The sequence below is a fragment of the Triticum dicoccoides genome, unplaced genomic scaffold (assembly GCF_002162155.2).
Source record: "Triticum dicoccoides isolate Atlit2015 ecotype Zavitan unplaced genomic scaffold, WEW_v2.0 scaffold16939, whole genome shotgun sequence".
Lineage (NCBI taxonomy): Eukaryota > Viridiplantae > Streptophyta > Magnoliopsida > Poales > Poaceae > Triticum > Triticum dicoccoides.
The window spans coordinates 95991-108451 of record NW_021220634.1 but is presented as its reverse complement, the minus strand read 5'-3'; the positions used below and the strand labels follow the sequence as shown (position 1 = coordinate 108451).

Below are 12461 nucleotides of genomic sequence, written 5' to 3'. Positions count from 1 at the left end.
TACGCCTAGTTGATGTGAGACTATCTTCTCCTTTTTGTCTTCTCCACAACCACCATATTCTATTCCACCTTAGTGATATATCCATGGCTCACACTCATGTATTGCGTGAAGATTGAAAAGGTTTGAGAACATCAAAAATATGAAACAATTGCTTGGCTTTCCATCGGGGTTGTGCATGATTTAAGTATTTTGTGTGATGAAGATAGAGCATAGCCAGACTATATGATTTTGTAGGGATAACTTTCTTTGGCCATGTTATTTTGAGAAGACATGATTGATTTGTTAGTATGCTTGAAGTATTATTATTTTTATGTCAATATTGAACTTTTGTTTTGAATCTTTCGGATCTGAACATTCATGCCACAATAAAGAAAATTACATGGATAAATATGTTTGTAGCATTCCATATCAATAGTTCTGTTTTTATCATTTACCTACTCGAGGACGAGCATGAATTTAGCTTGGGGATGCTTGATACGTCTCCAACGTATCTATATTTTTGATTGTTCCATGCTATTATATTATTTGTTTTGGATGTTTAATAGGCATTTATATGCTATTTTAAATTATTTTGGGGACTAACCTATTAACCGAGAGCCCAGTGCCAGTTTCTGTTGTTTTTTCTTATTTTAGAGTTTTGTAGAAAAGGAATACCAAACGGAGTCCAAATGGAATGAAACTTTCGCGATAATCTTTCTTGGACCAGAAGGAAACCAGAAGACTTGGAGATGAAATCAGAGATGGAACAAGGCGGCCACGAGGCAGGAGGGCGCGCCCCCTACCTCATGGGCCCCTCATGGGTCTCCTGACCTAGCTCCTTTGCCTATTATACTCTTATACCCTAGAAACATCCAAGAGAGCCACGAAACCACTTTTCCACCGTTGCAACCTTCTGTACCCGTGAGATCCCATCTAGGGGCCTTTTCCGGCGTCCTGCCGGAGGGGGATTCGATCACGGAGGTCTTCTACATCAACACCATTACCTCTCCGATGAAGCGTGAGTAGTTTACCACAGACCTACGGGTCCATAGCTAGATGGCTTCTGCTCTCTCTGTGATTCTCAAAACCATGTTCTCCTCGGTGTTCTTGGAGATCTATTCGATGTAATATTCTTTTGTGGTGTGTTTGCCGAGATGCGATGAATTGTTGATTTATGATGAGATTATCTATGGATACTATTTGGTTCTTCTCTGAATTCTTATATGCATGTTTTGATATGTTTGCAAGTCTCTTTGAATTACCGGTTTAATTTGGCCTACTAGATTGATCTTTCTTGCAATGGGAGAAGTGCTTAGCTTTGGGTTCAATATTGTGGTGTCCTTTCCCAATGACAGTAGGGGCAGCAAGGCATGTATTGTATTGTTGCCATTGAGGATAAAAAGATTGGGTTTTCATCATATTGCTTGATTTAATTCCTCTACATCATGTCATCTTACTTAATGTGTTACTCTATTCTTTATGAACTTAATACTCTAGATGCAGGCAGGAGTCGGTCGATGTGTGGAGTAATAGTAGTAGATGCAGAATCGTTTCGGTCTACTTGACACAGACGTGATGCCTATATTCATGATCATTGCCTTAAATATCGTCATAAGATTGCGCATTTCTATCAATTGCTCGGCAGTAATTTGTTCACCCACTGTAATATTTGCTATCCTGAGAGAAGCCACTAGTGAAACCTATGGCCTTCGGGTCTCTTTTCCATCATATAAGTTCTATTTTACATTATACTAGTTTCCGATCTACTATTTTGTAATATTTACTTTCCAATCTATAAACCAAAAATACCAAAAATATTTACTTTACCGTTTATTTATCTCTATCAGATCTCACTTTTGCAAGTAACTGTGAAGGGATTGACAACCCCTTTATCGAGTTGGGTGCAAGTTGTTGATTGTTTGTGCAGGTATTCGGTGACTTGTGCGTTGTCTCCTACTGGATTGATACCTTGGTTCTCAAACTGAGGGAAATACTTACGCTACTTTGCTGCATCACCCTTTCCTCTTCAAGGGAAAAACCAACGGAAGCTCAGGAGGTAGCATTTCACGCATGAAGTTATTGATGGGAGTAGAAAAACTTCCAAGATTACGAGCCATGGCAATCTTTTTGGGGGGTTTCAACTGACAAGACTTGCAACAAAAATAAAACTTAAACTAAAACAAAAACTGAAATTGAACTTTAACAGAAGCTCTAAACACAAAGACTAGGAACACTAAACTACTCCCCGACAACGGCCCAAAAAAAGGGCTTGATACCTCCTTTTAGTGATCCGACAAAGGAACAGAAAGTATCATCCACCTATTTCCCCAGAGATGGCGTTGGGTTATGAAACCCATGAGAAGAAGGCTCCCTTGAAGCAATGGTCTCTAGCAAGCTTTTGTTAAAGGATCAATTTGGGCTTTTGACCGGATCAATCAAGCAAATGATGATTCAAACACTAGAAATAAAAATAGGTACAGGTATAAGGTCTTTATGCTTACAGCCATGTATTTGTGTTGGGACCAAATATGATCTTAATTTGTGCGCTAGAAGTCGGCCATCAAGATGTGCTTGTTACGAACCGAAGTGGGGGTGTGTCCAAATAACATCTTGACCGGCACGAGTCTTGCATCAAGAATTAGTTTTCCTACCGAAGGCCATATCCACGGCGTGGGGTTGCCTCGATAATTAAGATTAAAACAATCAGATAAGAGCTTTGGGCATTTAATGACTACACCTCATGAATCCCCAAGGATTGGATCCGCATCACCGTACTAAACCCTTTTGTCACTGTTGTTCGGAATGACACTTCAAGTTCTTCCTACCCTTAGCCTCTCTGTGCATCGATCTCCATGATCCTGCGTGTCTGTAGGGATGAAGATCACGGACAAGACAAGAGATACCTACGGAACAATTTTATTTCACACATACGGGATGTTAATTGAAAGCCCTTCCATTGATCCCTACAACAAATATAGAGGGTTGCAAGGCCTATGCCTCAACCGATACCTTACCGAACTACTCACACGTGAAGATTAGATTGCAAGAAGAACACATCTTGAATATTGATTGATTCAAATATGTCTTACAATGGATGCCTTGTGTGATGCACGATTACACGTATGAACTAGGGGGAGATGGACTATAGTGGTGATGGTGGCTATGGAGATGGAAATGGCAGCGGCTAGGGTTTGTGAAGTGGGGTGACGATGGTTCTATTCTGTCTTGCTTGACGATGTGTTGTTGACATTTTGATGGGTCCCCTTTATAAAAGTCGTTTGGGTGGATGAGACGCCTTGGAATCCACGTCAAACGACCGCTTATATGATTGCATGTGGTTGTATCGAACTCCGTCTTTCATGTTGTTTCTTCTGGCGCGCCTCTTGTTGATTCCTTCTTGCTCCATTTCCACCCCCTTCCATATTCTCAAATCATTTCTTCCCTTTTTAGCCCATTTCCTGTGGAAACACATCAAAGAGAGGATTTTTTGAATCATTTGCAGTCATTAATCATTATTAGTAATATCAGAGCGAATATCTTGGTTCTAATGAAATATATCGGTCTTAACAAAGGAAGAATGAGTGTAAAAATATCACTCATCACTGTCCTAGTGGACGGATAAGCCAGAGTGATAAGGATAAAAGGTTTATAGTAACAACAGTAAAAACTATTGAAAGTAAATAACATAAATAAACGTGAAAGTAGAGTTGTGTTTCCTGCAATGGAGAGATTAGGCGTGGAGAGAATTCATCTCATGGTATATATCAAGTGTGCTAGTGTGACGGTAATACCAGTTACCTTGTATCATGTTCATAGTATTTGATATGTCTATTCTGTAGGCGGATCACCTTAAAGTCTTGGAACTCCTCTCACGATTACATTTCATTCGATGGTCCTGCTTTGTCGTTGGCACACAGTGGTTGTCTCCACAATTAAGGTCCTTGGACTGGAACCAAACATTAAGTTTTCGTGGATCACCGTTATCTCATATTGTCTTCGGTTCTCATAGATGTCTCCACATGTCACGTCAGAGCTCGCAGATTTCCTAAATAATGTGTTACCTATGTAATTCTTGAGATCGTGTTGCCTGGGCCCTTAAATTGGACTACACGCATAGGGTTCGCCCCAGTATAACAACTTACTAGACAGATCATAAGACTACAAACACAAATGACGTCATATAGACCAAGCACAAATGAATCTTACCACGTACCTAAATTTCCCACACCTAGGAGGAATTAATCACGCGTCATAAGCGAGAAACCAATCACACCAGAGATTAAACCCATGAAAACCATACCGATAATATCGTGAAGGTCCACAATAAGATGAAATGGATAACTCAAATAGCTTTCATCTCCAAATGAGTATGAATAGAGTTACAACTTGTTCTCACAACTTGGAATTCCTCTTACAATAGTGAAGGATGAGATGATAATGGAGATGAAAGGACCAAAACTAAGAAGTTCTCTGAAGGTTCTTCGGATCTCCTCCCCTTATGTTCTGGTGACCACTTTGCTTGCCTCTCTCCTCCACTTGTTTCCCATCATCTGTTGGTTCCTCTTTGGCACGGTGGCTTGTATGTCCGTCCATCCACATTTTTGTCATCGTTCAATGGAAGCAATTGATTGGAGCTAGTGCCATCATGTTTATTCAACTTCTTAGTGCCATTGTGGATCTCATTAACAACAGTTTGCCACTTTGCTTTTCCATTCAATTTCAACAAACAATGGGACAAAGTGAAAGGCTTCTTCTCAGTTTGTTGGTAGAAACTCGCCACCAAAGTTTCATGACTTTGTAATCCAATGCCACTTTTGTTCCGGCCTACCACTTTTCTTGTAGAAACCAACAAACTTGCTAACGTTCTCTTGGATGGTGGACAATCTATGTTGGAGAGAGCCCTCATTGTGGTCGCTATGGATAGGGTGCAACTTCACATAGTGCATTTGGTCATGGTAGAGTTTATGGCTTTTGACCAATATTTGACGTCGTTTTGCTCGGTTTAACGTATAGGGTCCATGCTTGTGCCCAACCAACATTCAAACAACAACACATATTTAAAGTTGTGAATAATGGAGCTCTAGGCTTGTCTATATTCTTCTTTTTAGCGCATGATGTTTGCCCGACTTTAAACAAGGAGGAATTAGTATCCCCAAATCAAAATTTAAAGGCTCTTGACCATCATTAATCATGTTTAGCATTATTTTGTCCTAAAATATGCATCGCAATTAAGCTATCATTCCTAGATTGATCTAATGGTATGTATAATAATTTAAGCAGTTAAGCTGTCATCCCTAGATTGATCTAATGGTTGCCCATTCAATTTCAACCAACAACGCGTGATGGTGAAGTTTTTCTTCTCCAACTTCTTAACACCGTACATGCACGAGAAGGTTACAAAATAAAACATTGTCAATGACTACACGTATTCGGCAAGTGATTAACAAAATTATGCATATCTGGCAAGTGACCAACAAAAGTATGCATATCTAATGATCAACAAAACTATGCATATCCGGCTATGAAAGTAAACATATTCGGCCAAATGAATTTATTTGCTCGATGATTTGCACACCACTAGGCCATCATGCGATGAGATGCTTCAAGTGGTTCCAATACTTCCAAACGGCCTCTTGGATGGTGTACAATCAATGGTTGAGGGACTTTGATTCACGATTGCGGATGATCGTGTCAGAGTAGGGCACGGAATGCTTTTGTTCATGAAACCATGTGTGAATGTTGGCCCAAAACATTGTGCCCTTTTGCTCTGTGTCATGAATCGGACTGAGACTAGTGGCCAACCATGGATCGCACAACAGCTCGTCCTCCCGCATATTGAAGCTTTCTCCTCCACCCCTCTCCTTCGAATCACCGACAAAATCATTTGGATCATCATCCTTCTTCTGCTATCCAGCAACCCAATCTTGCTAGGATTGGGTGTAACGTGGCTGTGTTTGGGTGTAGTTGCTAGATTGGGCCGAACATCTTCATGTCCGCGTCATCATACGATGGCTCCCTCGCTTTAGGCATAACAGCGAACCACGTGCGGGCACCCATCTACTCCCCGCCAGTCGGTTGTGCCCGAAAAGCTGCGACGAAGAACAATCCAAGAAGATCAGCAGCACCGCATTTACGTGTACGATGAAAGGCACTGCTGAGCAACGGTTGTCACGGACTGCAACGAAGAACAATCCAAGAAGAACAGCAGCAACGCATTTACGTGTACAATGAAAGGCACTTCTCAGCGACGGTTGCCGCGGACTGCCTACCAAGCTGCTTGGCGGCGTAGAAGTACAGAGCCTTGCAATGCTCCAGCCATGGCGGGTTTGTACAATGGGCAACACTATTAGGGCACCGCAACCCAGTCCGTGACCTTCACCTTGTTCATGACTAGCACGCCCACCACGTACACCGCCGGCATGCCCTCTGTTTTCTTTTCCTCCTTTGCGGCCTTCAGTGCTCAATTGATCTTCCAATGATCCTCTAGCACCTCCATCTCGACAGGCTCTTCTCCAATTCAGCAGGAGAAAAGAGTGTGAGACGAGAGCAAAAATTAGGTGAAGAGCAACACGATCGAAGAAGAGTGAGAATTTTTGTCGCCACCAAAGGACATCCGCCTTCTTATCCGAACTCTCACAACACCACCTTCAAAACATTTGGTTCCAATTTGTAGGAAAATCGGTCTGAACTGACAAACAATGATCGACATTGGATGGCTTCCAACAGAGTCTACCAGTTCAAGGGTCATCTTTGGAGTCATGACAGTACAACAAACACCAGAAATAACCACATTGGTCCATCTAGTGACAACTAGGAACACTAAGCAGCCGAAGGCGCGCTGCAATCATCGCCCCTCCCTTGCCGAAGCATTAAATAGTCAAAAAAAAACATCTTGCTAAGGCCCCATGAGACCAGCGCACTAGAACAGCAACCGCCGTCGTTGAAAAGTAGCAAGTATCAAACTTGAAACACATGAACATCCCATGATGACGCACCACCAGAATAAGGGCTAGGGAGGCACCGCCATCTCATCTTCCTGCACAAATCCTAACAAAACTCAAAACAAAATTCAAAATATAAAGACGAAGCCCTCCCACCGGAGAGGCTAACCGACAGTGCTGCTGGCGTGAGGCAAAGAAAACCTAGGCCTTTTTTAAAAGAGGCGGTTAACCTGCAATCGATTTGGAGCCCTTATAGTTGATAATCGATTTGGAGCTATTATAGACGACATGACATAGAGGTTTCTCTTGTTTCATTCAGTTTGTTCCTAGGTTTAGGGAAACATGTTTCCCAAGGTTTTTGTACTGTGTAAGATTTTCTAGTTTGGATCTCCTTGTCACGTTAAAGCCATACTAAGGGTTGTTTGGATAGACGGAATAAAGAATCGGTTGAACTGTTAACCAGCTAAAACCACATTTGCCTCCTAACTAATCCACAGATATGCAAAACTGGATTCCCATAAACCAGGAATTTCAAACGCGATTTCTACATCTCTCTGGCTGATCCTCGTGGGCATGTTCATCAGGTCAGAATCTGCAGTCGCCGCCAAGGTCAGCTCCTTGAGCGTAGCCGGCGGATTCAGAATCTGCAGTCGCCGCCAAGGTAAGCTCCTTGAGCGTAGCCGGCGGATCAAATCGACCCAGCTTGTTCCCCTCGGTAGCTATGCTTCTATGTACACGTTTCATGGGTACTGCAGCCGGCCGGTAGAATTGATCGCTCTGGGCAGGTTCTATTCCCTCCGTCAGGATATTTATCATTGAAATGGTAATATCTAGATGCATTTTGATAACAAGTAATTTCGGACAGAGGTAATTTCGTGTTCACGGCGGTAATTTCGTGCGTCCGGCGGCAGGCGAATCGGCTATCCGGAGATCGAATGTGACGGGAATATGAAGCTCACCGTAGAATAGGAATAGTACTCTGAATCTATCAAATCAAACACACTTTCCAACCCAAACGTTATACAAACTCATTCTTAACCGAAAAAATAGTAAAACTGGTTTTGCTAAAAACTCTTTCTATAAACCAACGCCTAATACTTGCTATCCAAACAACCCTTAAGACAGGAAAATCAAATGTTACTAACAAACCAAACAGGCATTAGGAGACAAACACAAAATTCATATCTTCTTATGACAAAAAATACAGCTCTTAAAAGACCCCTTCGTTATATTATTATGGTCATACAAAGTGTTCAACCAGATGTGGAAGGCCAAGATCGCCCTGCAGCAGATATCAATCGGGCAAGTTCGGTAACAATGCCTTCCTTGGCGACATGCAGAGGGTAAGGTGCTGCAGAATCCAGATACTATGTCAAATTTGTCAGGTCAGTTGGATAAGTTAATTCAGTTATGATCCTAATCAACATTGCAGAGCAGAAGTAGTTGCTGTAATTGCCAGCAGCTAGGGGCAAAGACTATTTGTTCAAGTAATCACAGTTACTCGCTCCATTCAGAATTACTTCTCAAAAAAATGGATACAAATGGATGTATCTACAACAATTAATACATCTACATACATTCATTTCTTAGACAAGTAATTCCAAACGGAGGGAGTAGATCATTTGAACCATGCACATCATTCAGCATCATAAGAACAAAATGAAATTGTAAACAAAAAAATGTTTCATTTCAGAAGACAACACTTTTTTTGGTCTTCTTATTCATCCTCAGACGTTGCATGAGCTTCTCATAAGTTTTGATCAAACAATGTAGGCAATACAGTTCGCAACTCATCATAGGTAAGATGACAAAAAAAATGAAACAACAAAATGAATATGCATCAAAACAAAAAAGAAGGAAAATATGTATTCAGAGGACTCAGAATATGGGTGGTGATATAGCAGTATGGTCGGCAAGGCAAACAAATGCCAGTTACGACGAACGAGACCAAATATCAATCTTCACCGCCCTCAATTCATTTTAACATCCACGAGGGTAAAAATATTTCATTTGTTGTGTATAAAACCCTGCAGGCAGCTGGGATTTCATGGTTCTACCATTCATGCATATCTCTCTGCTGCACTATGCACACCTTTAAACATACATAACAAATTATTTGTTCTCTACCCAGATTAAAACCAAGATCCTACAGAAGCCACCAAAAAACATGATTAAATAGGGGAAATCAACATGGCTCAGACATCCAAGGAAGGAATTAGCAGCATTAGCTCTCAAGCCTGGCAGGGCGAAAGCTCTTAGGCGGCAACTGCGAATGTTTTGAGAAACAAGCCTAAGTTTTATCATCATCACCATTGATTTACACCAATTACAAATCACCAACAGCAACTAGTACTATATTATGGTCATGCAAGCGCAAAATGTAATCACAAAAAACGGCTCTGTGTACCAACTGATTTGCAGCCACAGGTTCCTATCAAATGTGAAACGTCCAAGAACTCTCTCTCGGCACAATGTAGCATCTCCGGTCAAGGCTGCAGCTACCGGAGACGTGGCATCGGGCCCAACAAAAAACACCAAAAGGTTAGGTTAAGAGAAAGAAGTAATAGCAGAAATCCGTCAGAGACCCGTTTAAAATCACTCACACAACTGAATCAAGCGGGTGCAAATGGGTATTTCCATCCTAGACCAAACCACAGAGGTGAGGATAAGAGGACAGGCACTTGCAGCGGCAGAGAAACAGCTGCTTTTTACAGTGTCATACGGCACTTCCTATGGTCCAGAGCTCTTCACCGAGACATGAAGAATTCAACAAACTAACGAAAACAGACGAGGAAAGAACAATGGATCATGGCGATGCTCAGTGGAAAGAGAAGTCGTTTTTGGTTTGATGGCTCACGGTGACAGATGCCACCACTGCCGAAAACCTATATGAATCATCATAGCGTCGCATCATGGAAGAAAACAAAAAGCGAATGAAAACTAAAACGGAAGCGTCGGAGAAAAAGGCCTCAGCGTTTGTAGGAGCATGAATCGATCAGCGGCTCGACAAACTAAAATAAATCACCAGAGAAGGCAACGAATCGGCAACCGAATCGAGGGGAAAGCTTCAGCGTGTGTAACAACATGAATCGATCAACGGCGGATGAATCCGCCTCACCGAAATCCGCTAAGATCCTCTCGGACCTGAATCATCACAAGCTATCCCCCCTATCATACACCAGTAAAATAGATGAATGGATAAACAGAAATACATGGATGTGGTTGAGAAAAAAGTCGAGGCAGATTGCGGCTAGGGTTCAGGGCTGGGATTTGACGCTCGCTCTCGGTCGGCCAATATATATAGGGGCAGAAATAGATCTAGGTTTCCCTTCGAGGCCGTGCAAGACGAAGAGAGATCTTCGTGAGTGGGCCGGGGCTGTGTTACGACCGATTTAGAGTTCAATACGGCCCGTGAGTTCGGTTTGGAGATGGGCATGAGCTGGCCCGTGGGTTAGGTGTGTGTTGGGGGCCAAATTCACTGTTTTGACCCTTTTGCCCTCTTTTAGCCGCATCTGACCCATCTCCAGAAAGAATTTCGAATCTGACCCTTTTCCTACCGACACCCGAGCTGGCTGTAGGCTAAAATGTCCTACCGCCACAGGCGCTAGCGGTAGGGACCGGGTCAACGTCGACAGCGTCGTCTGTCGTGCTGACGTGGATAAGTGGCTACCAGACCGCGGCGGTAGGATGTCGCACCCTACCGTCTGATCGGATGGCGATAGGTGTCGAACAGGCAATTCTTTGCTTGGTGGCTGCGGGCGGGCCTCACCCTACCCACCAGCCCGTTCTTCCTCCTCTCCTCGTCTCGAACAAAGGCGAGCGGCGTCACTCTGCTGCTCCCGATCCCCTCCCTCGATGTCGGGACCTCCTATCTGCCGCATTCTGCGGCAGACTGGAGGGGCTTCGCACAGGGGGTGCCTCGTTTGGGCCGGGCCACGAAGGAGCACGTACTGACGTAAAATACAACGCAAAAAACTAACGGCAGCTGGAGATTCAAACTCAAGATCTCACGAATAGTACCCGCGTGCGCTAGCCACTGCACCACTGAGCGTTCTTTGCCAATAGTAAGCAGCAAACTCTATAAGAACATAATCCACGACAGATCTAAACTTTTTTAGAAGTTCAAACGCAGTTCATTCTTTTTTTTCCAGGAAAAACGCAGTTCGTTTTCAAAACCTGTATCTGTTTTTGAACGCGGACAATTCCAAAAATAGCGAATAATTATTTTAAAATGTTGAACATTTTTTGACCTGTGAACAAATTTTTGAAAAACAGCAAAGTTTTTTGTAATGTTGAACAAATTTTGAAAAACAAGCACAGTTCATAAAATTCTAAACGAAAAATAGAAAAGGCGAACATTTTTTGAAACTTGGAACAAAATTTGAAGAAAGCGAACGTATTTTTTTGGATCTGTGAACAATTTTGGAGAAAGGGAACATTTTTTGTAACTCTAACAAAATTTGGCAATGCGAACATTATTTCGAATTGTGAACATTTTTTGAAAATGTGAACAAGATTGAAAACTCGAACATTTTTTAAAACTTGGAACAAAATTTGAAGAAAGCGAACATATTTTTGGATATGTGAACAATTTTTGAGAAAGGGAACATTTTTTGTAACTCTGAACAAAATTTGGCAATGCGAACATTATTTTGAATTGTGAACATTTTTTGAAAATGCGAACAAGATTTGAAACTCGAACATTTTTTGAATTAATTTAAAAAAGATTTCAAATGTGAACAAAATTCTGAAAATCTGAACAAACAAACAAAAAAATCATGATTCGGAATTGTGAACAAATTTTTGTCAGTGTGAACACTATTTCAGAAATATGAACAATTTTTGACAAAAAGAACCTTTTTGAAAATTCTGAACCATATTTGAACTTTTCGAAAAGCTTACAAAGAAAAAGTACAAAAGTATTTAAAAAGAAAAACAAAGAAAACGAGAAAAAAGAAAGAACAGAATAAGATAGAAGAAAAAAGGTAGAAGGAACAAATGTTTTTTCGTCGCTTTTAGTTTCTTTAACATTGCTATTCTTACAGATACACGAGCCTGCCGCGGTGGCTAGCGCGGTGTGCACTACTACTGGAGGTCGTAGGTTCGATCACTGGCGCTATTGTTTTTTGCGTTTCATCTTGCGAGGCGAAACCACTCAAATGGGCCGGCCCAGGGTGAGCTGCTCCCTATGCGAAGCGACGACTACTTGCCGCAGTAAGCGGCGAATAGGGAATTCCCTCGATGTCCCTCTTCCCTCCACCATTTCTGCAGATCTTTGGGGAAAATCGAAGAGGCCGGTAAGCTCCTCCAATCCCTCCAATCTCTTTTCGCAATGCTTTTTCATTTTTGAAGCTATTTTTGGCACTAGGTGCAACCTAGATTTTGATGTTGATTTTTTAATGATGTTTTAGTTGTTTAGTAGTATATGATTTAGTAATAGGCTTATGTAAGGATGTGTGGGTGAAAGCATTGCAAGATATGTGAGGATATGTTGGTGAGTGCATATATGTTGGTCCATTTTTTTTTTGTTATGTAGATATG

General features: G+C 41.8%; 7 non-coding genes across 7 annotated transcripts; all 7 read right to left on the bottom strand.

Moving 5' to 3' along the window:
• Positions 1-8641: 8641 nt before the first annotated feature.
• Positions 8642-8725, bottom strand: LOC119344455. The gene has a single exon (XR_005166685.1). It is a non-coding gene; the product is annotated as a small nucleolar RNA SNORD34 (small nucleolar RNA).
• Positions 8726-8794: 69 nt separating this feature from the next.
• Positions 8795-8890, bottom strand: LOC119344456. Its single transcript, XR_005166686.1, has one exon. It is a non-coding gene; the product is annotated as a small nucleolar RNA Z43 (small nucleolar RNA).
• Positions 8891-9111: 221 nt separating this feature from the next.
• Positions 9112-9232, bottom strand: LOC119344452. The gene has a single exon (XR_005166682.1). It is a non-coding gene; the product is annotated as a small nucleolar RNA SNORD14 (small nucleolar RNA).
• Positions 9233-9296: 64 nt separating this feature from the next.
• On the bottom strand, positions 9297-9442 carry LOC119344454. The gene has a single exon (XR_005166684.1). It is a non-coding gene; the product is annotated as a small nucleolar RNA snoR2/U65 (small nucleolar RNA).
• A 50-nt stretch (positions 9443-9492) lies between these two features.
• LOC119344457 lies at positions 9493-9677 on the bottom strand. Its single transcript, XR_005166687.1, has one exon. It is a non-coding gene; the product is annotated as a small nucleolar RNA Z112 (small nucleolar RNA).
• Positions 9678-9733: 56 nt separating this feature from the next.
• LOC119344453 lies at positions 9734-9827 on the bottom strand. Its single transcript, XR_005166683.1, has one exon. It is a non-coding gene; the product is annotated as a small nucleolar RNA Z152/R70/R12 (small nucleolar RNA).
• A 155-nt stretch (positions 9828-9982) lies between these two features.
• On the bottom strand, positions 9983-10082 carry LOC119344458. The gene has a single exon (XR_005166688.1). It is a non-coding gene; the product is annotated as a small nucleolar RNA R11/Z151 (small nucleolar RNA).
• Positions 10083-12461: the final 2379 nt, after the last annotated feature.